Source organism: Passer domesticus, chromosome 7 (assembly GCF_036417665.1).
Source record: "Passer domesticus isolate bPasDom1 chromosome 7, bPasDom1.hap1, whole genome shotgun sequence".
In the NCBI taxonomy this organism is placed as follows: domain Eukaryota; kingdom Metazoa; phylum Chordata; class Aves; order Passeriformes; family Passeridae; genus Passer; species Passer domesticus.
In genome coordinates this window covers 43,008,398-43,033,442 of record NC_087480.1, presented here as the reverse complement: position 1 = coordinate 43,033,442, position 25,045 = coordinate 43,008,398, and the positions used below count along the sequence as shown (strand labels likewise).

At 38.3% G+C, this 25,045-nt stretch overlaps 2 long non-coding RNA genes across 2 annotated transcripts in view; one reads left to right on the top strand and one right to left on the bottom strand.

The window, feature by feature from the left end:
- Positions 1–2,862: 2,862 nt before the first annotated feature.
- The window catches only part of LOC135304995 (uncharacterized), a 657,910-nt gene continuing 635,727 nt past the window's right edge, over positions 2,863–25,045 (bottom strand). Inside the window, exons 45-47 of the long non-coding RNA XR_010366252.1 lie at positions 6,130–6,281; positions 5,510–5,698; positions 2,863–3,762 (exon numbers count right to left, since the gene is read on the bottom strand). This is a non-coding gene — a long non-coding RNA (uncharacterized LOC135304995). The remainder of the gene's footprint in view (positions 3,763–5,509; positions 5,699–6,129; positions 6,282–25,045) is intronic.
- Positions 10,979–16,189, top strand: LOC135305004 (uncharacterized). The gene is made up of 3 exons (XR_010366283.1): positions 10,979–11,180; positions 13,622–13,719; positions 15,072–16,189. It is a non-coding gene; the product is annotated as an uncharacterized LOC135305004 (long non-coding RNA).

Genomic DNA, 25,045 nt, shown 5'->3' with positions numbered 1-25,045 from the left:
ATCAACCTTCAGAATCACTTTTTACCATTACCCGGACAACTTCAGCACAGAGGAAAGTGCTTTGTTCAGAGATAGTATGCTAATGTCATCTGTGTGAACATCTTACATATTGAAACAGGCCACTCTCTATGGAGGAAAAATGCATCAAGTTTATATGAAATACCACAGGCCCTTTTTCCCCAATTTGCCCAGCCCAGCAGTTAAACTGTAGTGACAGGAGGCTGACAGAGACAGGCTGAGCCTGGGAAATCTCAGCTGCTTGTGAAGCTGTGTAGTAAAGAGAAGCATTACTTGATTTTTCTTTTTAATTTCAAATCATCTTTACTCCTTGAATGCCATCCTATGATTTTTCAATTAAAAGGTATTTCAAAAAGATGATGTGTAATTCAAAGATAAGGCCCAATTGCTACATGTTTCTGGGAACACAAAGTGATGTGTCAGTTAATGAGTCTGTAACAAAAAAAATTAAAAAGACTGTCTACAGAAATGCACTCTTACATAGACATACTGATGTGCCTAATTAAAGAAGCGGAATCATGATCATCAGGGTAATGTAAATACTAATACAGTTAATAGCTTAGCTTCATCTAAATTGGACTGTTCTGGAAAATAACCACTAATTGGTATTGATAGGAAATGATGAAATCATGTAATTTTTGCTGACAGTACTATACCCAGCACACAGAAACAACTTCATTCCAATGCAAGACAAAAGATTTCTGCTGAACTGCAAATAAGCACAAAGCGTAAATGGTGCCCTTTGCTAAGTGCTAAGCATCAACAATGCGGCCTCAATTAGAGAAAAGTTCGAGTTTTGGCAAGTGTAACAAAACACTGTGGGTGTTGGCAGGGTTTGGATGCCCAGGTCAGCTGGCTGGGGCTGCAGGAGCAGACACGCGACAGTTTCTGGCTGGAGCAGCTGTCCTCAGGCAGCTTGAGCCAGGGGAGCCTGCCTCAAAGATCCTTGGTTCTGGAGATTTCCCTCTGTAGGAAAGTTAACACTTTGTTGGAGTCTTTACAAGTCTTTGAATGATAAAGTACTGGAATGGCCTGCCCAGGGAGGTGGTGGAGTCACCACCCCTGGATGTGTTTAAAACAAGACTGGATGTGGCATTCAGTGCCATGGCTTAGTTGAGGTGTTAGGGCAAGGGTTGGATTCGATGATTTTTAAGGTCTCTTCCACCCTAATGATTCTGTGAATTCTGTAAACCCTTCAAAGCTTCCAGATTCTTATTGTTAAATCTAAGACAATAAAATTCTGCAAGGCCAGTGTTGGCTGTGCAAGCAATACAGAAACCCATTAACTAAGTCAAATGATCTGATAATATCCTGTTCTCTAACACTTTTCCCTTACTGAGCACTGAAGTAAAGGTTCTAACATCAGCCTCTTGCTTTCCCTCAAAAAATGGAATGCGCTCTTCTGTAGTTTGAGAAATTATATTAAAATCAGAACACTAAAAAACTCAGTTTCTCATATTAAAAACTACTTTTTCAATTTGTTGTATGGATTACACTTTATGCAGTGATTTTGCATTATGGTATACTCGAAAATATAAAGATAAAAGTTCAATGGTTTGAACTTTAGTATCACCTTAAGAAATGTGTGTATATTTTAATTTGTGTCATTGACTTTTATAGGTATCTGAAAATTCTGCATTATAAGTATACAGAATGACTCTTTTAAGCAGTATACCTAATTTGTTGCCTTTTAGTCATTGATAGAGCCTAAACATTTAAACTGACATTCTGATTTCTACAGCTCCAGCTGCTAACTTTGACTCAATGAGTATGTGCCTGCTACAGGTCACCATCACTCCCACAGATGGATACCATTAAAATGTTGTTTCTGTGAAGCAAGAACAAGGTATGCAACACAGCTGATCTTTTGATTTAGCTCTCAGAACAAGATCTTTGCTGATGACAGAGCAGATGGTCAGCTTTGCTCAACAGGAGAATTAAAATAACTGGATTTATTTTGGCAGATGTTCAAATGAAGAACATTCATGCATAGATAAATTTAATTCTCATCTTTTGTCTTAGGTTCTAGGTGTAAAGGATGTTTAGTACATCGTGTGTTCTAAAACCTGAAGCACCACAACACTATGTTTTCTGGTATCACTACAGTGAAAGAATGATTTATTTTGCTTTTATCTATCAGAAGACAAAAAGATTGTTAAAATCTTAATTGATTTTCATATGTTTGCTTTCTGGTTTCTCACAGACGGAAAGTTGCTTACCAGTCAGAATAGAATTTTTGGAATAGGCTATTCATCTTTGGAGTAAAAACAGGAATAATGTAGCACAGATCTTCCAGCAATGCTCACTGCTCAAGGAAAAACCTGGATGTCAGTAAGTATTATAACTCAGTCTTGAAACACATCCTTAAGTACAGATCCTGTTTTTTTGTTTAGCGTATTTCCATTAGCAGGCTACTCACTTTGGGACTTTCCAGGCTGAAGATATTACTTCCACAACCCATCTATCTTGATTAGTGGTCAGGAAAGTTAACACAGAATTCTTACCAACCTGAAGAGCTTTGATAAACTTGAATATGGAGAAAGTTTGTCAGGAATCCTTTGTTTATCAAGAAAAGTTATTTGCCAATAAAGTTATTTGCCAATAAATTCCCTCCCTAACAATGTCGTGTCCCTGGACTTTACCTTCAAACCAGAAAATTCTCAGTGTCCTGAGAGAAAAAGATGGAGTTCATGAGTTCATGTACACTATGCAGTGTTTCACACAGGTGAGATTTTCAAAGGTACCTGTTTAGTAACTGGCAGGTTTCTACAGGAGCTTAAATCCAGAACATCGAAAACTACTGATTTCATAGCAGGTAGAACAATTCCAAGATGAATGTGAAAGAGCAAAGACCGAGGGAAACCATTGCTCACTTTCAGGGCCTTGCTTCACATATGAAAAGCCCTGGCTCAGAGTGTGTGCTGGGGAATACTTTCTTGGGGTCACCGGAAGATTGATAACAAGACTATAAGAAATTCTGATACAAGACTTGTTATTTGAACAGAAAATTAGTAGCTTGACATTTTTCTTGAGAGAGAAAAATAACTTGCTTATCCCTTAATCTGCAGCAGAAGTCACAGCCTCTTTCTTTCACTCGGAGGATGTAACACCAGGTGCTACTCAGCACACATGAAGAGTCCAGACCCTTGCTGAAGGACATGTGTCTGGAGCAAACTAATTTCAAAAATGGGCAATAATGAATAAGGCAGACTTTATAATTATGTGTCTCACAATGACCCTACTCCCTTCCTTTCAGTGGAAGAAGATAAAATTGTTTTGTTAAAGGACTGATAAACATTCAGATATATTATGACATTCAGATATAGGGTTTTTTTTTCTTCCTGTGAATCTTTTATACCTGGGACAATACTTATCCTGTTGCATGTGCTACAGCATTTCAGGACTTCTTGCCAATAAATAAAGATCAAAAAGGTGCAAAAAGAAACAAAATGATAAAACTTCTTGTACCACAAGATGGCAATACTGTTTAAAATATCAAGCTTACTCAACTGAAACAATAGTGTTATGAGCATCCATAGCAGATACAATGCACACCACTTGTTTGCAACTATAGTGTGAGATGGACATTTTCAAAGAAGATAATCACAAGTTAGTGATATCTTCAGGGTTTGTTTTAATTTTCCTTTTAAGAAGTACTGTAGAACAGGTTCTTGTTTCATATTGTTCATATTCGTATTGGCTCGGACTCCAGTGGAGCAATGTAACTGGATTTCAACAAAAAACCTGTAGAGATAAGAATGAACATATTGCAATCAATGAACATATTGTGCACTCGTTTTTTCTTTCATGTCCTCAGTTTCTGGAGAAGAGAAATTTGAGGCCATTAAATACTGTCTGGCAGCTATTCTTGTTGATTAGCTATCATGTTAATAATTACAGCCACTTTCAGGCAGCAGACAGAGCAGATGCAGGAAGCTGCCATGGCATTGCTTCATCAATATAAAATGTGCTGCATGCAAAAGGTGTCATTCAGAACAAACAGATAAAAGGATACCGTATACTCAAGGGTAAACATCATATTCCCTTTTGTGAGGCAATACCTGGTTATGTTATTAAGTAGTTATTGCTGTTGTCTCTTATAACAAAACAATCACAGCACAGTGTTTCTGCAGCAGCAGCTCAAAGACAGGTGGGGAGCTCCCAGCATGGGAATGCAAGCTGGGTGGTGTCACAGCCAGGCAAAAGGGGTCCTCACAGGGAGAGAAACTCATGGGCACAAACACACACATACAAGCTTTCACACAGCTGAAAGAAATTGAGGAGTACTGTAAAGAAATTCTATTCCAGGGACACACATAATTATATAAACCCAGAAAATCTAGTCTTGCCTCTCCACTAGTGGCCAGAGGAGGCCTAGACACACGCATGCCTCCAGAATCATGAGGGAAATCACTCTCAGCACGTCAGCCCTTGCTGCTTTAGTCTGTGTCAGGCAGCACTGCTGGGAGCTGGCAGTTGCAGCTGCAGAGCTGCTGATTTGCCACACTAATGATTTGTCATGGTGTAGTAGGAACTTGTTAGTCTGCCCATTGCCATGACAGGCCAACATTTCTATTTCTGTTTGCAGTGGCAGATGTAAATAACTACATAAATCACTAGTACAGAGCTTAATTCAAGGCATGTTTTTCAGCAATGTGAACACAGTGCCCAGTAGTGGTCTATGAAGAGGAATGTTATTATATTTAACTGCAGGGTGTATCTTTTTTCCTTGATGTATACTGTAGCATGTAACTTCCATTAACTTTAAAATGTTATAGACTCTGGAACATCAAAGTAGAACATACCCCGAGGAAAAAAAGGCTGTCCTTGGATGCTCACACACAGCTGCTATCGACATTAATTTAAGGGTGCAGTTCTTAGCCCTAAATATGCCTCTTTCTACTGAATATGAGCTCAATTCTCATGGAAAAGTTTTACAGAATTTCCACAAAATAACAACTCTTAAGAATATATTTTAAACCAGACTATTTAGAACCAAAACTTTATTAGACAATGAGATACTGCATTGCACAAGACTCGTTTCAAAATAAACAACAGCAAGTATCTCACCCTGCTTTATTTGTAGGTCTTGTCTCATACCTTGAACTGCTCACTCTTGCAGATAGAATTCTTTCCAAGGAGATGATATCAAGTGCCAGATGAGCTCAACTTTTCCATACATTGCTTGCCTGAACACCCAAGCATTGTGGACACACATGATTTATAACCTAGATTTTGCTGCATAATTATCATCAATAGCCATCAATATCTACTCTTTATGGAAACAAAAAACTTCACATTGATCTCAGTGTAACCTCTCTGTTATAATTCAAGTTTTCCTGAGAAAATGTAACATTTCTCCACACAAGTATTAAAAATTGAATTTTCTCCTATACCTCCAAGTATTTTGATGTTCATACCTGTTTGAGTGAACCATGGCAGAGGGGGCTCTGCCTTTATAGGTGACTAGACAAAGAGTTCTCTTACCCACCTTCCAACTCAAATTCTCAGCTTGAATGAAGTAGGGGTGAAGGATGTATGTGCAATGGCTGAGAATGTGCAGCTTTTGGTACCAAGTGTATGGGGTGCTGCTCCTTAAAAACAGCCTCACATGATCGACCATAACAAGCCAAGCCTGCTACAGGTCAGGATGCAGATGGTTCACTGAAGAAGTGGAGATCTGGAAGGTCAGAACGGGAAAGGATTCAGCAGAACTTTTAGTATTTTCCTGTGCAAACGTGGAAACACAGTGTGGGCCAGACTGTGCATTCATAGGTGTATCTTCAAAGCAGTACGAGACACACACACACAAAAATCATAATTGATATTGCTAATTATTTTATTCACTCTGCATTGTGACATCACCTACCTCTCCTAAAACTCAGAATCTCTTTGCTGTACATTTTGTAGCATGACAGTGCGGAAGAAAGCATAAATAAATAATAAAGTGACCTGTAGGCTAATACATTCCCTAGTTCAGAAGTATTTTCAAGTACATATTTTTAGATGACATGCCATTAAAATAAAAAATTAATAAACAGAAGCAAAAAAAAGGGCAACATATTTCATTTCAAATTAAATACATCTAGGTGACTTGTCACTTTGCCACACCTTATCACAAGATGACACAAGTAACAGGCTCCAGGACCAAAGGATGGCAGCTGTGCTGTAAGTCACCTTCAATTTGAGCACTGGATCTGTTGTGCCAGAGCACAAGCCCCACATATCCTGTCCAATATTCTGTCCTTGAAAATGACCGGCATCTATACAAAAAGTGCAAGAAAAGGATGTAAGGGATTATTGGATAGCTTCTTTAGATGTGAGGAACTGCTCAATTAAATAAAATAAAGCACAAAGCACCAAGGTTTCTAGCCTTTACACTTCTTTTTTCTATCTTAAATATAACCAGATCATTCCTTCACAATGTTTTCAGGTTAAAGAATCCTTACTACAGCAACAAACATTTTGCTACCATTTTTATTTGCCATTAAAGAGCAATAGTGCTGCCATAGAGGCAAGGAGCACAGGTTTTATTTTTGTGTTTTAGAGGTGGCAGAAAACGCTTGCCAACAGAAGACCCTGGCAGAAAATTAGAATAATGCTATGGCCACAAGACAGATCTAGAGTTACAGAAGGTGAAACAGATTAGGGTATGGAAGGAGGCATTTAGCAAGCAGCAGCTGCTCCTTGTGAGGTGGCACTGGAAGGGGAATTGGTTACCTTGTGTGTTTTGCCTGCAGGTGCTGTATGAAGGAGATTCACAGAGGAAAGCCCCCTGTGCTATCATATCTTTATGTTTACCCTGCAGTGACTTCCTACACAGAACAGCTCTAACAGGTGAAAACCAATACTTTTATGGCACTGAAAGTTTGTGGAGGCAACCATCAGCAACAAGAACCTGAAATGCTCACAGTGAGTGGTGTACAGCTGAAATACTGTCTGCTAAAGGATGGCTTCTGGCCATCTTTCTTTTCTTTTTTAGCAAAACCTGGCTGAATGTCATCTACCTCTCTAGATCTCTTTGTACATGTTTTTTACATCTTTTCTATGAGCCTGCAAGACTTCATAGTCTTTCCCCTGGTAATTGAATCTATTTTTTGTTTTTCGAAAGGGATGGTATTTTTGAAAGTTTTCCTAGCAAAAGAAAGACAACACTGTGTACAAGTCAAATGTACTTTTCTGGCTACATTCAACATGAGCAGGGAGTCACCATTCTGCTCCAAATTCAACAATCTCCTTCCAATGTCCTGTTAAAATCACTATTGGTTGAAATTTATTGTCATTGAAATATTCGGAATATCTCCCCAGCTTATCTCCTTCTACTCCAGAGTATTTAAAAACTTGTAACAGTAGTGTTTGGGGTTTTTCCCTCCACAGAATCAGACTATTATAGAACTGCTAGAAAGAGGAAGAGTCATTGATAATGAGCAGGAAGACATGATAAATTTTTCAGCAACCTCTGGATAGCACATAAAGTTATTAAACCAGCAATAGGAGAGATGAATTTTCAAAACCCAGACAATTAAAAATAGTAAAACAGGTGTTCTGCTAAAACTTTAACAGCAGCACATTGATGATACCAGATATTGTTATATTTCTGTCATATCTATTAAAAAGCCCAAAGACAGTTATATGATAATTTCAACATTTTTGCATGAAAAGTGATCCAGTAAGCAAATATTCTAATTTTATAGAAGGAAATATGGTGCTGTAGATTTAGCTTCTCAACACGTTATTGCAATACTGACCAGAAGAGTAAAAGCCAAATGAGTGAACAGATTTCCCAGCTCTTTGAACACCCAGTGCTTACACTGAACAACCCTAAAAGATATGCCAACATCAGAAGTTTAATGCACATTTTCAAAATGCATAGTCTAGAAAACAATTCAGACGGAGCTCTCTAGGGGCTGCTTTTCTTTTTTTATGAGTATTCAGATGAATTTCTAAATCGGAAGAATAAAGCTTACATTTAGCAGAAAGGTTCTCAAGAGCATGAACACTTCTAAGCTCCATCTCAGTGATTTAGCTGGAAACTTTATGGAACTAGAGGAACCTGCTAGGATGGTTTTACTACCCAGTTTAATAGAATCAAAATTCCATCATTTCATATTTACTCTAAGACAAATAGCTTTAAATATACTTAACATGTTTAAAGCATCTAAGAGATTTAATGCTGGAGTCCTCTTACTTTTCTTCCTTTAAAATGAACACATTCTATCCTTCTAGAGAAAGTTTTAGTTGTAGAAATTCACATTAATCACAGTACTGATTTGTTCGTCTCCTGTGAAACATGAACTCTCTAAGTTTTTTCTAGCTTTTGCTAGATGACAATCAATCTTAGAAAATGTTCATCAATAATATTTGTTTAATATTATTAAACATGTTAGGAAACACATATGGAAAAAGGCAATCTATAGGATTATAGAGAGATTTTTTTTTTCCCTTGGCTTGGGACTATTGGTTTATAGGTAGTGGAGAGGATATGGAGTGGATTTCTGTTTCCTACAGAAAACTGGATACTTATAATATTTCATTGATGGAATGGCAGTGCAATATCCCTGCATTTGTTTGTTTCCTCATGCACAGAAAGCATGAGGAGATGCTGCTTACATCATCAAAACAAACTCTCATAGAAATTTTATAAGGCAGCAAAGCACAGATGTTGAAGGCATATGTTAGATCACTATTATAGTTTATATGCTTAGGAAGACTTTCTCTGCTCAGGTCCTCAAAACTCTCTGTTAGAACTCAAAATCAGCAGGTGAAGTGAGTTACATAGCATAGCTGCATAAAAGGTCTTTCCTAACAAAAATGCAATTGAAATGCTCAATAATAATGAAAGTATCTATTATTTATAACAGTTTCTTCTAGCTTTCTCTTTAGTATACTTTTATTTTAATAGTCAAGGCCAAAGTGCAAATCACTAAAGTCAGTTTATGTTAAAACTCCCCGCATTAGATGAGGCTGGAAGGGTCACTTGTTTTAAAGATTCTACAGCTTTTCACATAAAAAAAATAATTCTGTGAATGAGTTTTTTACTCTATGTGCTATCTCACAGGTTAAAGAGGCAGTTTTAAAAAGAAGCTTTTGCTTTCCCATTTAGAATTGTTCTTGCATCTTAGTTCCTATGGATTCAGGCAAACCTAGGATACCCAGCATCAGTTTGGGTGCCAAAACTTATCCACCAAACCTGTGGGTTTGCATCTATTATCTACCAAGCTGCAAACCATTATTAAAAGCTTATGGTGGCTTGAATTTGGGGACAACAATATTTTATTTTCACCTGTGTAGGTCTTTAAGGCTCTGATGTCTGACTTACACTTTGACACATATTTTCATCACACCAGTAGTCCACGAAAGGTCTCTGAGTCACTTTTTCAGCCAGGGGTCTTTCTGGGATGCAGCCAAAACACACGGCAGCTCCTCATTGTTACTATGCAACTGCCAACACCAATAGACTTGGGATAAAATCTCATAAAGGATTTTTTTCAGCCAACATTTCAGGAACCTTAGAGCCTTTATAAAATTTAATCAAGCATTTTATTTCACAAGGTGCCATAAAAAGCAAAGCGGCACAATAACATAGCCCAAGTGTACCAAGTACCACTTCCTCTCAGCTGGAGAGTGCTTTAAAGAAAAATTCCAAACACTGACGAGGCTTCAAATATCTGAATAGAAACATCACTTACACATAAGGATGGGAAAGCCCCAGCAGTCCCTCTGTGCACACAGGCACACACACACTGCATGAAGCAAGAGGCTCTGGAGGACACCAACCCCACTGAATGATGATTGTCTTTCCTGCCTCTCACAGACATAGAATCCAGAATTTGTCTTTCTGCCTAGCAAAGGCAGCTGTGCACACCAACAGCTACAACATGTAGGGTGGGAGAATGTTTCCTCTCACCAGAGCCTTAACAAGTCAAAGGAAAAGGTCTTGAGACACTGACTAAGCCTGTGAATTAGATGTGAGTCTAGCAAAGTCTAGTCTGGGTAATAGGAAGCAACTCTTTCCTGAGAGGTTGGTCAGGCACTGGAACAGGCTTAATTGCAGTTTTGTAGTTTTAGAAAATTCCAGACAAGAAAAATCTAAGATATACATTCTAATAAATTCTAATATATGAAAGGCATGATTTGTCTACTTAACCATTGTCATTCAGCAGAGTCACAAATATATTCATCATATGAATCATACTTACTGAAAGTCATTATATATTTTAGTCAATAATACCATATAACTGGTACATGTGAACATCACAATATTTATTTCAGATGATTTATCATCAAAGGAAACTTGAATCCTATAACTGATCACTGAGACTTGATTCTTGACTCTAAAGCAACACAAGGGCACAGGAATATTTGCCTGAAATTTTGATGGGCTGAAGTACATCAGTACTGTTAGATTTAAGTATCTTAAAATCAATTGTGGATATAATAACCATACTAATCCATCTCTAATTTGCTTCTAATTATGCCTCATACATCTATTATCATTCAAGTTGCACTTTTAGGCAGTAGAAATACTATGGAATTCACACGTCCCTTGATGTACATATTTCTGCTAAAAAGCTATACTAAATTCTGCTTGAAAATAGTTGTGGGTAAGAGTTGTACACCAAACAAATATAATAATTTCACAATGGCCACTCTGAAGTTAAGTTCAAAAATAGGCCATTCTGAGGTTATGTTCAAAAATGCTCTGTTTATATATATTTGTGCATAGAACATTTGCAGCAGAGATACTGTGGAAGTATGGCTTCCTTTTGAGACAAGATAAAAATCAATATTTCATTAAGTGTTTGACTCTATATATATCCATCTACATTTTCATAGGAAAACAACCATCTTAAAACAAACAAAGAAGAAAGAACTGTTGGGAGCGATTATTAAATTAAATAATCCACACTTAATCTAGTATTTCTAATTTTCCAGCTGTGAAGCACTCCAAACTGAAAAACATGTAGCCTTCAAAAGGAAGGAAGGAAGGAGGGAAGGACTCAAATTAACAGATAAATACAGCTAAAAATAATTTCCTGTGTTAAGAAGTTGAATGTTTTAAACCAGCTTGAAAAGGCTGATCAAAAATATCTACAATTGAGAAATCCTTTCTCTTTAAATACAACCCACTTGAAAGAGATGTGAGGACTGAGAGACAAAGGGTAAGAAGCTGCAGATTTATTAAATTTAATGTTTTGTTCCTGAATTTCTTGATTAGAAGCAAAATGAAATGCACTGGGGACCATATTTCTTCACAGGATGAAGCCGAAATTTGAAAATGTTTCAGGTACAAGTACACGCCTGTGAATTTTAGTTATAATATGTAAAAAGAGACTTGCAATGAATTTTGCCTTGCAGAGTATTGAATATACATGAATTATATTTCAAAATACATAATTAAAAAAATTCTTATGATGGTTAAAACTGTATTTAACCTGCTTTTCTCAATTCTTCTTTCTCAAGGTCATTTACACTCACAGACATACACATACATGCACATTTTGTTGCTTAAAGCTAATTTACTTTTGTTGATTATTCAGCAGTGGAAGTCATACACTTCTCCCAGTAGCATCATTACAATGAATTAATAGCACTGTTCACTGTTATTTTTATTGGAAAAAATGACTTTCAACTATTATGTCTCAGCTGGAGCAATCATACAATATCTTAGGTTATCTTATTCATGTCAGATCTTAAAAATAACTTGAGTGCCAACTTAATTGGATGAATATTGCAGGATATATTAAGAGAACATAATGAAACACTTTATTTCTTTAGACATTTCCCAATATGGGTTTAATTAAACTCCCTTTTTCATTGTTGTTGTTAATTCTGATCAAGTTTTATGAATCAATCTTAAAGAAAGCTAAAGAGGAGACATTTTGTGTCCTGGAGGCCCAACTCTGCATTTATTATTTGCAACACTTGTATGGTATTCTCCCAGAAACTTTAGTGTGTAAGGACAGAGGAATTATGCCTCACAAAGAAAAGATAAAGATAAATCAATTTACCTCTCCTGGGAACCAAATAACAAAGACCGAGAATATATTGATTACTGGAGCACAACACAAGGCTAAGCATGGGAATGGGCAAGCCAGACACTGCTGTCCCCAGCACGGGCTTCCAGGAGCTCTCCCTGGCTGTGCATCACCTACAGAGGAGGGACAGAGCACACCTTGGGATGCAGGAGCTCTCTGTGCCTGTGTCCCACCTGCAGGGGAGGGACAGAGCCCTGCACAGCGCTGGGATGCAGGAGCTGCTCCTGGCTGTGTCCCACCTGCAGGGGAGGGACAGAGCCCTGCACAGCCCTGGGTGCCATGGCCTGCCCATCGGGGCTGTGCCAGAGGGTAGGGGCTGCCTGCATGCCCACGACCTTGCCCTGAAGGGTCAGGCTGGCTTATCCTTGACTTCCATCAACCCCTGCCCAAAGGACTGAGGGAAATGATTGGGAGGAAAGTCGTGCTATAAAAGAGGTCGCAACAGCCCGTACACTCGTGGCAAGTGAAGGATATATGGGTTTGATTTCTATCCTCTGCATGAAACACAGCTTGCCCAGGTGACCCCCTGCCCATTAGAGGTAATGGCTCCTCTCTTGCTGGCTTCTGTAGCAATGTATTCTCAGTTTGTTGCCTGTCTCAGGAGTAACCATGACAAAAGCCAGACAAAGGCAATCAACAACCAGGAACAAAGCAAAACAAGACAGCTTTCCTTTTCAGCAAAATAAAAACACAGATTGTTTTTCAGCTTACTCTTGGGCTCTTCTTTTTATAAAGTGATCATAAGTTAAAAGACAGAGGAAAATAGCCTGCAAATCCAATAAAATTTAGAATACGCAGCTACCAGCAATACCAGGGGATTTCCAACCAATATATTAGCCAACAAATCAATAACAAGAGTAAATCCTTCTGCATTGAGGGCAATCAAATGCTCACTAACAGGTACTATCACCTATATTAATATAATCCCCCAAGTGTCAAAGTTAATACCAAAGGAAGCTTATGCTTCACATGTGATAAGCTGAAGGATATTTCTTAATAATGGTTTAAATAAAAGGAAATTGCATGGAGATTTTGCATTAAATGATCCTGAACTGAGTTGGCTCTGCTGAAATTTCTTCTTTCTGGAGATGCCATGTTTGCTTATCCCAGAGAGCATCCTGGTCCATCAGGACTGTTATGCTAAACTTGAAATGAATTCACAATGCTTTTAATCTAGAGGCTTTCAAAAAGTGGCTTGCTTTCAAGAAGTTTAAAAACACATTTTTTCCTGACTTGTGAATGCCAGGAAACACATTGGAGTGTTTATTTCGAACTTACTGCCTGTGTAACTTTCTAGCTGACAGTTTAGTAGTGGTATGTCAACCAAACATTTGCTTATCATTATCATTAATAATTTCTCATATGGACTGTGATTACATAAGTATATAGTGGGAATTTAAATCTTTTAATCTGAAAGACCCTACTGGGGATATTTTGTGGTTTTGTTTTAGGGGAAGAGCTGTTTGTTGATTATTTACATCTGTGTATAGTCCAGCTCCAGAGTTTGGTCAGTCTATCTGTTTCTCCTGGTCATGTTATCTTCAGGATGTTCTTTTCTGTTCCAGGCTGTTCTTGTATGAAAATGCACATAACAAATAAATGACATAAAAGCAGATGAAGTAACTCCGAACAGTCTCTGCTGACTCAGATCAGTTGGAGAAGGGTAAGTGAATTTGCCTCAACCTTATCTGATTAAGATTTTCTAGCAGTTAAGGTGGCTTGGAGGCCTTACCTTTTCAGAAGGAGCAGTGTTGCAGTTAAGCCATTTACTAGCTTTCTGGAAATTCAGTTGCAGAGTTACTACAGGTTCTGGGAAAATATACTTGGCTTCTCCTTGTTTTACTGATCCACACTCAAAAAGACAAAATACATAATCTCCTCTGTTGCTCAGCAAAATTCACAACAATGCATTTTTGGGCTGGGGTAAGATCTACAAGTTAATGGTAACAAGTGATATTCATCCTGTGTATTCCACATCACCTGCTCTGAATTCAGAAGCCTACAAAAGAACATTCAGGATTTTGCAGAGCCATGTGCAAAGCTGGCTATGTGCAAACTGATTTAATAAGCTAAGTGACAGAAAGCACTGAAATATGAAACATTGCAGTTTGCCAGGAGAAGCAGCAATCTTTGCCTAACAAGGTGTTATTGTTACAGTGGTAATGAGCAAGATCAGTATCTTGCAATTAACAGAAGAGAATTTCAGATGCCAGACTGATGAGTCAGAAGTTCAAAGAGTAGGTGTTTAAAGGATATTTATGATATAAAGCAGTTACAAGCTGCCTTTCACAACATGGTTCACACCTAAATAATAGCAGTCTAAAAATTGGTGCAAGGCAGATGTTTTTTAACTAAGCAATGCAAATTGAAAGGTGTTTCTGAGATACAGTCATGAAAAAACTGCTCCTTTGCAGTAACACCTCTCTAGACAGAAAAAAATGAATCCTCATTGCAGAATACAAAACAAATAAAACGGGGTTTTACACATATATTAGTGAGGACGAGTAGTTTAAGTGAGAAAATCTGCATTTAAAGCAGAAGACCAAAAAAAAAAATCATGCTGATTCTAAACTGATTGCACTCCTACGTGGATATCTAGCACCAATGAGGAAGAGAGAAAGCAAAATGGCTAAGTGGCTAATTAAGAAATGACGAACACTGCATTTGATTCCAAATGTCCTGAATGCACACATCCATCAACATGTTTCAGGTGAATACTTACACTGCTCTTCATAGTGTCACAAGCCTGATGCTCAGGTGATTGATAAAAAGCTAGTAAAGAAATGTATGGAAAACCTTAATACAGGCCTATGAGCACTTCTGTGTGAAGTACACTGCAGTGTTCATGCTCGTTACTTCATATGATTAACCACAGAAATATGTTTAAAGTATTTCATGGCCTGGTTCTGCAAGAGTTATCTATATGCCTCTGTCAAAAAATATGAGCAGCATTCTTTGCATCGTTAGGATTCACATACTTAGAATTAGCCATGTGAGGTTTTTTTTCCTTTGTAGGTTAGGGCTTTTGCAGAACTAATGAAAGACCAGATGGCTGGATGGCACTGAACTTTAGAAGATGAATAAAGAGTAATCGTGGAAATGATCATCTGGTAAACTACATTACATTCCCTAGGAAAAGAACAGAAGTGAGGTTTTGGGGTTTTTTAAAGGAAAGTAAGCATCTGACAGCAGAAACATGAGCAATAAACAGCAATGAGTGAAATTGTGATCCCAGACATATGTGTTGGAGCACATGCTGACTACAGTGGGGCATCACATACTTGTAACCCTGAGCAATTTTGGATCTTGTACCAGTACTGGTAGACAGCAGATGCAATACTTCAGAAATCATACTTGAAAAATTAAACTCAGTTGGGTTAGAAATGAGCACTATCCATGGATTTTAAATTGGCTGACAAGCTATAAAAGAAGGGTAATGATAGATGGTGAGACATTGAGCTTAGGGAAAAAAAACCCAAGAAGCAATGCTAATGTTTAAGCACAGAACAATTTGACTGATGGGAACATCTACAAGAATCATGTACTGCAGCTGAACATTGACCAAGGGTGCCACAGTAGCTGTGACTGTGCTGGGAGAGGAACTCCAGAGAGTGGGCTAAGAGAATAATGCAATACAGAAATTAGAAATAATGGGGCATTACAGAGGCAGAAGAGAATAAAGGAGTGTCCTGACTAAAAACCATTTTTTATTTAGGAATAGTCTCCTGTAAGAAAAGTTGCCTGATCTATGACTGGGTTTAAAAATGTTTGGATGCCAAGAAACTTTGTGGACCAATTCCACTTATAGGTAGCACTTACAGAAGCTGAGGCAGAGAAGCCTCATTTCCTGCTATGATATGACAGCACATTTGCATTTACTGGCTGCTTTTTGTATGTATACTATTAAAATTATCTATTTCTTGAATTATTAGTCCTTCATCTATTTACTTCCATTATGTTACTGCCATGTGAGCAAGTGAAGAAATTTAGCTTTGTGCAGTCCATCACTTATGTACTCCCATGTGGCCATCCACTGTTTTCTGTCTTCCGTCTTCCTGTGGAAAAACCAAGGCTGGCTGCAGTGCAAAGGAGCCATCTGTATCCACAAAGAAGCAGGATTAAATTCTGTAATGCAGATCAAGCAGAGAGTGAGTATGCATTGATTAGCCATGAGCACATGTCCTCCACACCCTGTCTCCTGTTTGTCATATTATTATATTTTTGGCTTAAAACCATGAGTGCTCAAAGAAGAAGCTCTTATTAAACCTTACATAAAACACCAATGAACATTTTTGTGTTGCAAAGAAATACAGTAAGATAGCCTTGGTTTCTGATGTTCCCATTCAATCATCTGGCAGGCCCTTCATAAACTAAGGACTTTTCCAAACATGCAGGGTAGCTCTGATTCAGGCCTACAAGTGCTGTCAAGGTGACAGGCACCTGGTGAAACCAGAAGTCACAGCAACTTTTACAATTTAAAAATCTGGGGTAAAAACTAATCAATAAACTGACTGAAGTTATTTCTAAGAAAGAAAAAAGAAAGGAAGAAAGGATAAGTACATAGCTGAAGATTTCACACTGTAGATTAGTAAAAAGCTACACAGCAGCCTTTAGCCATTTTCTACCCCCACCTCCTCAATTCTGCTAGCTCACACTGAAACACTATTTATTGACTCCCACATTTTTCTATTCCACTATAAGAAATGTTCGTTCAGATTAAAAAAAAGAACAATAAGGTTACAGATACACCTCCCACTCTAATGCTAAGTAGATGTTTTCTCTTACCATATTTCAAAAAGTGATTTCTGTGTCCAAGTAATCAAAAAAGTTATAGGAAGAACACAGTGGATTTAAAAAAAATTATTTTAACTTGTTAAAAGTCAAATTTTTAAAATCTAGCATAGATATTGAATACTGAAGCTTTTTTTTTTGCATGCATGTCCATGCCCTGAGCATGTCTCTATTATTATTACAAACTAGTATTTTAGTTTTAGGAGGGGAGTAATACTGCCAGGAAACTAACTTTTCAGGTTCTGAATCTAAATGCAAACAGTCCTAATAACCTGCATACCTGAAAAACCCCAAAATTTTGCCTGCATTTGGAAGGCTGAATATTTTGCTGGGCAGAAGTAAAGAAGTAACACTGTATTTCCCATTTGCCATGTTTTCCTGAAACTTTCACTGCTGTACTATTTATAAGGCAGAACATTTGGGTAATTTGCTCTCAAAATCATTATAAACATCAGCTAATACTAAAAAACCTTTCTTCACCAACAGTTTGCAGTAGCAATGCAAACTTCTGAAGGCTTAATTAGATAAAGGTCTTGGATCACCAAACCCAGCCCAATCTATCTTCAAGCACTCAGGTTTTTTACTCTGTTATTGCTTTGCTACTTGACTGGGCAGAAGGTGGGCCAAGGTCAAATGATAATTTCTTGTCAGGGGAAGGTTGCTTGGGAGGGGATGTCCTCCTTCTCCAGGGTCATCAGTGGAGTGATACCTCCTGCAGGACCAGAGGAGCCAGCCTGTTTCAAAACAGACACATAAAACTCTCATACCAAGCTCAGATTTTCCCATCTGAGATACACCATGCGATCCAGAAAAGAAATTCTTCTGCTGGCTGAGAGGTGCCTGCACTGCACCCACTAACAAAGTATTTTTCCTTGCAGTTTCATTCATTCTAATGCATCTCTAATAGGTATTTTTCATTCAGTCCTCCAATTGTTCTATACTTGTTGTTCTCCCTCCTGCTTATTAATGGATTTATTTCAGTCACTCAGAGGCTGCTGCTGTACATGAAGTCAGAAAGGAGTTCTTCAAGAAGCCAATCAGCTGACTGTGTTATGCACCTCAGTTTTTCAAGGAGCCCGTCTAGAAACCTTCTGAATTGAGGATGACTTTTCCTGACAGCTCTGTCCTGTAGTGGAAATCAATCACTCATCTTGTGAGTCTGCTTGGACATCTGGGATGCCAAGGACAGACTTCTTGACCTATGTTTGCAGGGTCTACCCTGAGACCAAGGCAGGTACAGCAGCCAGCAGCATGCTGTGTACTGGATCCCAGCATGATGTGCAGTAATGACCTGTCAGGGAAGCAGCCTGTGTACACCACACTGTGAAATATCCTGCGGGACTCTCTTGATGAATCCAGCATGCCCTCAGGCAAGAATGAAATCACACATCATTTAAATATTGTTTCGCACTTTTCTTTTTGGGTGTCTCATCCCTTTCTTTGGTCTGTTCAAATCTATTTCTCTAAAAATTTTCAAAATAAAGAGAAAGCCCTGAAAAGACCATTCCAACCTTCCCACAAAAGTGCTGTGTCTTGGAGGTTACTGATTTTTTCACACACAACACCTTTTTATCTCAATAGGGGTTTGAAAAGGCAGACAGAAATTTTTTTTTTTTGCTACTATTATCTGATTATTTTAAACAGGAATTGATTTCTGTGTTTTATCACCTTCAAAATTTGGCAGCCATTTTCAAGGAGTATGTGTTTCAAGGAGTATGGGGAAGCAACTTGCAAACAGTCTTGGAGAAGAAAGGAAGTTTCTCAGTGTAATAAGATGGTGCACAACACAAAACCAGTGAAATCTCCACTGGAAGTAACAGTAAACCCTGAATCCTTTATTTGCCAATACTTTTGTCTGCTGGTTTTAGCTTTCCTTTCAGCTTTGCCATTTTAGTGCTCTTGCATCTTCTGTTTTTCCTGGCAGTGCTGATGTTTGTTCCCGGTATAGGTTGCCAAGGTTTTGTCCCCCAGGCTTGCTGGTGCCCTGTGTGGATCTGCCCTCCTGCCAGCCCCACACCCAGTGCTGCACAGCCTGCAAGGGGCTGAGGTGTCTGCCCTGCCCCTGCTTCATCCTGCACTCTTCTCCAGCTCTGGGGCCACGGGAATGCTGAGGGCTGTCAACATTGTCCAGGTCACACAAGAAGGGGCAAACCAGATTTCCTTACTTATGATGAAATGTGGTAAAAAAAGAGTCTGCTCTTGGAAAATGTTTGTAGTTAAAATAGGTAGGGATTTCCATCTTCTGAACATCATTGTCATTTCTATAATTGTGAATTATTGTCCAGAAGAAACTTTTCCTTGTGTGCTGAGGCCCTGTTTAAAAGGAGGACTTAAATATACTAAAAGAAGCATCATAAATAGCCTAAAAAACACCTCTGCATATGAAAGCCCCATAAATGACTCACAGAGATATGAGTCAGATGGAAAAAATACATTCCAGGTATCTGAAAAGACCTGCATGCAGGGCTCAAAATGGTGTTAATTTCCATGGACTATGAAATAGAAGTGTAGGCATGCACTTCATTTTCTCAGCAAGCTCTCACTGATAACAGCAATTCAGAAGCTTCATCTCTTGGAGCTATACATTGTTCCACTCACTTGAGAGCTAAAAACCAGCAGCACAGACAAGAGCTACCTCGACGAGAAAACTTACACTCTTTTTCCCCTTCATCATTAGAGAGAGTGCATCATTAAAAAGCAGAATTGCTAGTCCTTCCACTGAGAGCTGCAACAGAATGGTTACAACACAGGGAAACAATTCTTAAGGGGAGAAATTCAAACTACTTAATCAAAAAAATTCTGTGCCTCTGTTTCTTGAAGTGGGCTTATGGGTCAGGAATATATGGCTAGTCAAAATCAGTATTTCTTCCTTTTTTTTTTTTTTCTGAATAGCACAGCATAAAATCTACATGTCTTGTTGAAATATTCCGCGAGTCACTCCTGCCCTACAAGTGCATTATTACATTGTCTCATGCTAAATACAAAGACAAACAGCTGCAGAGAGATTTTAGCCACACTTCACATATATCAAGCACAGCAGATGTAGCAGATTCCTTTTGGTAGCAGACATTCTTTCCTGTATCTGAATTGTCTCTCAGGTATATAAATGAAGATGGGATTATGTCTTTGCTGGAGCAGCAGGTGAATGAATCACAAAAAAGCCTCAGTCAGTCTGTAGATAAAGCATGATCATTTTCCAGGATTTGTGTCTAAATAAAGAGCTGCACAGAAATGGCCTGATTTTGGAAAGTGGGAGAAAGAAAGGAACTGGTGGAGGAATGTTTTTTTTTTTAATAGAGTCTTAATCTATTGATTGACTGCCTAATTTAACTTTTGATAAGTGCTCATCACTATTCTTGACTATTCACGCAAGCAAGCAAAAGTGTGGTTGTGAAGGGGGTAAAGAGGACAGCTCTGTTCCATAATGTATTCAGCCAAGGTGCCCTTGTTCATGTATTATACACATGGGCATTTTTAATATGCAGGTTGCAGCTATTTAAAACCTTGCTAATGCTTCATGGAAAAAACTGAATCAGTCTACTGAGATTTCACCTATACAGCATGTCTTTTTTCCCCCCTCACTATTTTATAACCAGAAACTTTTGCACTAATGCTGAATCTTTGTCACTAAAAGGCTGGTCTGATTTTGTTCTGAGACGTCTGGCTGAAGTCACAGCCCTCACTGATATCTCTTGGTGTTTGCTGTGATGACACTAACTGGTTCCCGTTTCCAGAGAGAGCTTCTAGCCTTTCTGAAAGTGGCAATAAAATCCTGTTCTCTCTCATGTTGAGCAGCGTGGTTGTTAAGAATTGTGGGTTTGTCTCACCCTAAACAGGATTGAAATCCTTCAGGTTTGTATTATTGTTGCATTCAGACAGAGTGTTTCTAAAATTAACATAGAAATCAGAGGCTGACCTGCCCTTCACAGTATTCTTTAATCAGAAAGGATTTTTTTTTCTTGCTGTTTTAAGCCACATTGCACCCAATTTCTGAAAACAAGAGTATTCTGATCTGGACTGTTTGATAAAAACATACTAATACTCTATTTAATTTATGTGAACTATTTTCAAGACAACAGATATTTCCTAATTAATTCTGCTTGGAAAGGTAATTAAAGCATGTTCATATCAAAAATTTCTCAACTCTTCAAGATTTCTAATATTGTATTCTTTTTCAGGGAACTACTCACATGGAGAAATAAAGACAATTGTTAATATTAAAGACATCACACAGCTGAAGAATAACAGTCACATGTACTGCAATGGTTCTCGTCCAGGTGAACAGACAAAATGTACCTCAGCTCTTAACTGTAAGAGCTCTGGCTCATCATCATATGAATTGTGCTGATATCAGAACCCTTTTGCCCCTCTGACTGCAGGTAGGTACAACAATACCCACAAGAAATAAGATACCATGAGCTGTCTTCAATTATAGGTCAGATAGTCACTGTTTGTTTGAAGAGTGGTGATCTTCTGTTATTCCAAGTGTTATTCATCTCTGCTTGCCCTCTGCTTGAGTGTCCTAAAAATAAATGCATTCAAAGTTTCATGACCCTTGCCAGGCTTTTCCTTTTTCAGTAACTTGAATCCAGCCCAGGTCAGCAGCAAGAAGCTGGAATTATCCTCCCTAAGAGACAGTTGTTTGTAGCAGCTGGAAGAAGGTGGTCACAGGGCTTGCTGGGCATCTCAGCAGTAAGTGAACTAAAGAGGCAAGAGTTGTTTGTACACCTGTTGCCAAGTAAAAACATAGTGAATAGAGATAGTTCTTAAAGAAACCTGCTGTTTACATGAAAGTTCTGAATAACTTTACCACCTTAACACAGAGAAATTATTATATGTGCCAATATTCCATTAGCATTGCTATTACCAAAATATTACATATGGAAAAGCTAAGACATTTCACTGGCCTGCAAGACTTTTTGAAATGCTACCAAAAAATACTTTTCATAAATGTGTTCACATGCAAACATATCAAACACCTCCGTGTATTCCATTCTTATTGCAGTTGCATTGGTGCATTGCATTGGCTTGATTCTACAGCAGTGAAGCCTATGCAATTTTTTTTCTCTCAGCAGCAGTTAGGAATCATCCTCAGTTGACTTTTCACTCGAGAATAATAAAATCTGAGGCAGTTATCTATTTTTTTTCATTATTTGAATCAACTATGATAGAGCTCATATGCTGTCAAAGGTAATACCACACCATAACATGCTTCAGAACCTCAACTCAGCCAGGTGTCCTTGGGCCTAGAAAAACCTGTTAATCACGTCTTTAGATCTTTCTAATAATGCAGTTGAACATAAAAACTGAATTCTGTTTTTATTCAAGATAAACATGCTAAGTAATGAACTGTATTTTCAGTTCTAATGATTCTCAATGCTGGTTGAAGTTCTATTTTTCTTCCTGAGAAATGGTCTAGGACTATAAGCAAAGCATATGGGCAGCCTTTTTGTTTCTGTCACAAAAAAATACTTTTGTTAATTAATCAGTTTTCTTGGCAGCAAAATGTCCAGGAAGATATTTTCAAGAGCCATCAGATTTTCACACTACATGCTTTTTAAACTATAAACAGCACACACGGCCTGCCCAAAAAATAGGCCCTCCCACCCCACTCCTGCAAATGCACATATTGTCACTGAATTAAATGGCAGGGAGTGCAGCTGAATTAAATTGTAAATACCAGAACCATACATGACATAGAAATATGTGATAGTTACAACATGGAATAGAAAGCCAAGATGGGGGATCCCATTCCTAATTTCATCACTTAACTCTCCCATGGATTTGAGGAAATAGTTGATCTATACATAATCCAAGTCCTACCAGCTATAATCTGGGGATAATAGTAATATTCACATAAAATGCTTTGAAATCTTCCTGATAAAAATGCTAAGCAATGTAAATATATGTAAAAAATTCTGATTTTTTTTCTTTTGACATATTTCCTGGGGCTTGGTGCATTCCTAAAATAGCAGAAAGTCAGCAGATGTAGCACAGCTTTCCAGGACAAGGGACCTACACATGCCACATATTTCAGGCAACAGAATGAACACTGGAGGGTTTTTTTGTGCAGAACCTGCTTTTTGGTCACTAAAATCAGGCACTGTCACAACTGGCCTGAGGAAAGGCCTACTGGTGCCAGCTGAAATTGTGTCACATGCATTGATAAACTGGGCTGAGGTTTGGTTTAAAAGGCACAAGATGGCCTGGTCCTGTCCAAAGTAGCAGGAAGTGTGGCTTCTGTCCTGAAAAATAACTTTGAGAGAAGCAGCCAAGGCACAGCTTGCTCTACAGCCATGATTATCTCTGTAGCTGAGGTATGTCATGCACAGAAGTGTTAGTTTGGGCAAGAAATAGTAGAAATAGTCTGTCTTCTAAAACACAGATTGTCCTCATCATGGCAGCAGCAGTGAGCCTCTTATTAGCAGGCCACTACTACCAGGTTGGAAAGAGATGTTCCAGGTCAGCAAAATAACATGCAGTAAACCTTCTCACATCACAGAAAATTTTCAATCTTCTGAGGGACTTTGCTAAGAAATCAATTCCTACCATCCATTCATCTGACAGCCAACATCTCACACCAACCATAAGACACTCAGAGAAGCAACTTCATGCTCTTTGCTGTACTCCATTCTATGAAAGAGCTTCTGAAGGTACAGCTACTGGAGGTTCCTCTTCAATCTCTTTTGTTATAATGCACCAAAAGTAAGAGGCTGTCACAGTGCTGCTGCTTAGCATCACTGCTGCTTAGCACGCACAGTCGTGTAGCCTCAAAGTACCCTTCTTATCTATCTTGATATACACGTGTTATTTTTTGTTTTCTACCCAGATTGTAAGTTTCCTATGGTATTAACCAAAGGGAGACAATGGCCATGTCTCTGGGGTGTTATAATGTTAGAATAATAATTATGCTAATAGTATCTTTCCAAGAAAAAAATTGGGACATGCAAGCAGAGACCAATGGAGTCAGAAGTACAAATATTTTAATGATACTTTAAAATGACACTGATGTTCTGCCAAGGCAGTGTTGCCAAAATCAAAGGGAAACTTAATGCTACTCTAGCGAGTAAGGCAGAAAGAAGGAAAGCAAAGTATAAACCCTTGACCTGGAAATTGGGAAACATTTTCTCAGCTTGGCCATTACAAGCCGAGTTTTGGAAAGTGACGAAGAAAGGCATCATGGCTAATCCACAGGAGTTCATGTAGTACATCCCTTTTTTACTTTGGTACAATTGCAAAGAGGAATCCAAACACCAAAGGGAAAAACATTCCATCATATTAAAAATGCCATGTATTTTAAAAATACTTTTGAGATATATAGCTACTGGATATGGAGTTTTAAATACTTGTGATACTAGTGATAATTTTGTGGCATGGGATGCAATATTCATTAGTGTATCCTGAAATTTCAGCTATTTCCACTGTTGGTACTCCACAAGGAGAGAAGAGCTGATCTGCAATGTTCACTGAAGGACTGTGACTTAAGTCTGCATTTACCATCCTTTTCACCTGGGTTTTTGAGATGCTACCACTGTGAAATTCAGATGTCGATAACAGACTTACAATCTATTTTTGAAGGATGCAGGAAAGATATATAAAATGGAAACTCTTCAAACCAGTGAGTGATTTAATTTTGAACTTTTTCTTCCTGGGACAAATCTAAATGGGAAGACTGGTATGTCAATAAACACTGACACAGGGAAAGGTGAGAGTCAGTTCACCGGCATAGCATCACAACCTAAACTCAGCCTTTTAAATCCAGAGGGAACTCTGGGGAGATTGCTGGGATATGTAATGGGTGTTTATATCTATTGCAGCATATTTTGCCACTTTACCTCAACTAACTTTGAGAGGACAATTGATGTGGTCATTTGGTTAATTGAAATGCTTAAGCAAAAGTTTTTGTTTACACTGGAAACAAGTCTTTCATGAAAAGCTTTGTCCATCCTAAAAGAGAGCTCACAAAGCAAGGGAGACATGATGGTGGCCACTAGAGAGTGGGAAGATGAATGTAAAGTGAAGTGCTGCTTGCAAAGTGCTGCTTTGCCTGTCTCAGGAGAGCAGCTGCCAAGCACACTCGAGAAAGAAATCTGAAATCAGACATCTGTATGTGCATTGCGTCCACCATGTTTGCTCTGAGGAGAGAGAACCATATGAAGCAAGACAGCAAAGGTGAAATCCAGCAAGACATCCTACTT